At 39.7% G+C, this 3,212-nt stretch overlaps 1 long non-coding RNA gene across 1 annotated transcript; it reads left to right on the forward strand.

Moving 5' to 3' along the window:
* The first annotated feature begins 2,046 nt into the window (after positions 1-2,046).
* Positions 2,047-2,788, forward strand: LOC309711303. The gene is made up of 2 exons (XR_014277931.1): positions 2,047-2,370; positions 2,528-2,788. It is a non-coding gene; the product is annotated as an uncharacterized lncRNA (long non-coding RNA).
* Positions 2,789-3,212: the final 424 nt, after the last annotated feature.

Genomic DNA, 3,212 nt, shown 5'->3' on the forward strand with positions numbered 1-3,212 from the left:
GTTATTTGATCCATTTCTAGTGTAAAAAGGGTCTTCCCACCCAACAGTCAGGAAGGGAAGACAATAAATAAACAGCCCCTGAAAAAGGAACCATTCATGCAGTTGATGTGAGTCGTGCACGACTTGTATTCGATGTTCTGATGAAGAGCGATTTTGTTTGCACTCTGCAGCTGTGTAAAGATGCCAACATTGAGAACAATGGCACCACAAACAAAAACCAAGCACACATGTGCTCACCACACATCGCAGCTGAATGGAGTTGAGAGATGTTTAATAGTATTAGTCCTCAACCTCCTCAGCAGTGCAGTACTTTACTGCTCTTTGTGGAAACTTAAGCTAATGCTTAGTCATACTAAGGATTCTCAAACCTGGGATTGTTCCATAGACTGCTTTTAAAATTATGCTGGATAAGACACAGTCTGTTGTATTTATGGTTTACTGTCATTTTGGCTCGGAACGAGTCCCAACCAGTGATTTATGATATACGTGAGGGGCTCAAAGGATGAGAATCACTGCTATAATGTATGATGTCCTGTGGATACAGATACATAAAGACCAGCAGAGCAGGATACCAGATCCACTCGCTGCAGAGGAGAGAGACTTAAGGGAAAGATTTATCATGCAATTCTGTGCTAAAAAAATGTTTGCGTGATTTAGCTTGTTTTTACTGGAGCCATTTTTTATATTTATTGGTAGATTTATCTTCACTAATACCATTAAATGTGCCTGACATGATGTCATATTGAGATTTTTTTTTGAGCTCAGTTAATACATTTTTTCTGCTTTCAAATATATCAGTATTTGTGAGCTGTATCGCAAATGCTTCCCTTTGTAGTTGGATTTGTAGCGATATGAAAAATAGAGATGGACCGATCCGATATTATGTATCGGTATCGGTCCGATACTGACCTAAATTACTGGATCGGATATCGGAGAAAAATAAAAAATGTAATCCGATCCATTAAATATCAGGAAAGCACCTCACAAAACTTGCAACACGCGTAACTCACCTCAGAACGTTAGCACGTCGGAACAGTATGCATCACGTGATAGAGCGGCTGTGGCATTTGTGACCTGTTGGTGGTCTGGATAGCATGTGGAGCTTCGCTAGCAACCCGGCATTTCATCTCCGACAAAGTTATCCCCGAGAGAAGTAAAGCAAGTGTGTAAGTCCATCTCTGAATGTTTGTAAAGCATTCCTGCGTTAAGCTTAACAAGCGACTGCCTCTTCTTGCTGCTACTTCAATCATGAAACTGCTTAATGATCAGCTGATCGGCTTTTCTGTCGCGACTCCGTCTCTCTGGTTTGTTTTTGGCCCACTTTGCACCAGAAAGAGGAAACCAGCGGCTGAACAACAGCAGCACGTTTAAGCTTGATACGCTGTTGTTAGAATTTATTTAATATTACTTTCTACTCGAGGATCTTTTGTAGCTGACGGCTGGTAACTGTGCAGGGGCGGATCTAGCAAAGTTTAGCCAGGGGGGCCGATAGGGCATTAACAGGGAAAAGGGGGCACAAAGACATACTTTTCTTTCTTATTCTCATTTAAAATGTCTAGCTTTTAATAAATAATTATCTGACACCCAAAGTTTTAATTTGATGTAAAATGAATAGAAGTCAATTACTGTATATAGTAACTATTAAGTCTAATATACCCTAGTAAGCTATAGTACTTTCTCCTTTGGGAAGGTACCATCTGTGCAGTCTGCAATTTTGTTGAAGAAAGATGTTGAATCTATTTAATATTTCTTGAAAAATAATTGATTTCTGTGCATTTTTTTTCACACTGCATCAAATTAAGGTTGATTACGTCGATTAAGCATCATGAGGTGGAGTGTGAGGGGTGGTTCCCTATTTTTTATTTATTTATTTTTGTTGTTGCTGGGAGTTGGAACCCTATTAGTTAGGTTGCTTAATATTTACGCTAAGTACTCTTTAAAATACCAGAATAGGGAGGATGGTGTAGGTTTAAGTTTATTAGATTGATCAGTATTGCTGAACTATGAAATTTTTTTTTTTTTGCATATAGGTATAACAGAATAGGGCTTCGGAGCGTGATGTCACGGGGGTGGGCGTGGAAAGGATTTTGGCCCGATTCACCATTTTGGGGGTCTAAGCTAGGAGCGATAGCATAGCCATGGTTCGTACTTGCTGTGTGCTCGGCTGCAATGTTCGATCTTACGACCGGCACGGGAATAAGGTTGGATTGTCTTTTTATGCTTTCCCAACCTGGAAGCGACATGAGGCAGCTCGTGTATCGATGTTACCAAACGAAGGCGTCTAGCCTGGATAGCAGCTGTGAGATGAGCTGACGTGCAGCTCTCTTCCATCTCCAAATATCTGTTGGTGCTCCAGACATTTTCATTCCGGTAAGTTCTAAATATGTTCATATCTCTCTTTATAGCCTATTAGTTTCATTTTCGATGCGCTCTGAGCTCATAGCAAATTAGAACAAACATCCTACTGAGTCATTTTGCAGAACTACCGTCTATTTATAGAGTTGCTAATTATTTGGCATTATTGCAGCAAACCAGCCTATGAAATGGATGAAACATCATGACTGGTTTCCAGCGCTACACGAGGGACCTGCTTCAAACAAACCACCATGCCAATCAGATTACTTCTTCCATGTGAGGGTGAAGAGGTGACCCTCCTGGATAAGATGGTGAAGGTTTGCTGCGTTTGGTGAACAGTGTGATAATAAAACCAGAGAAGAATGAAACCTGCTCCTGTTAAATGTTCTTAAGTCTTGTGCTGTTATTTTTTTCAAAAGATACAGTAAATAAAGTAATGTTAGTAGTGGGTGATATCATGTAAACACTCATGATTTGGTGTAAACATCTTGTCATTTGTAAACTGTAAATGACATGGATTCTACACTGTTACTGATGTGATGTTCTATAAAGTGGTTTTAATAAAAAAAAAAAGGCAAAATAATTTAGTTTCTTTATTCAACTTTTGAACAGTGGGACTCAGTCAGTACATATTCAGTAAATGCAAATTATTTACACAGCAGTGCACTACAGGCATACATCTAGACCCCTAGATAAAACATTATGGCATTATAGCAGTGACAACTCCTCCACAGTAGCAGGTGGGGTTTTTCTTTTTTGAGGACGGCTCCTTTTCCCCGTCACTACAGATGGTCTGTGTATGTTTTGATCAAGAGCCTTTTTTTGGGCAGCTGAAGAGGAGAAGTCTATCTTATGGC

This window comes from Aulonocara stuartgranti, assembly GCF_965226115.1.
Source record: "Aulonocara stuartgranti genome assembly, chromosome: 7".
NCBI classification, from domain to species: domain Eukaryota; kingdom Metazoa; phylum Chordata; class Actinopteri; order Cichliformes; family Cichlidae; genus Aulonocara; species Aulonocara stuartgranti.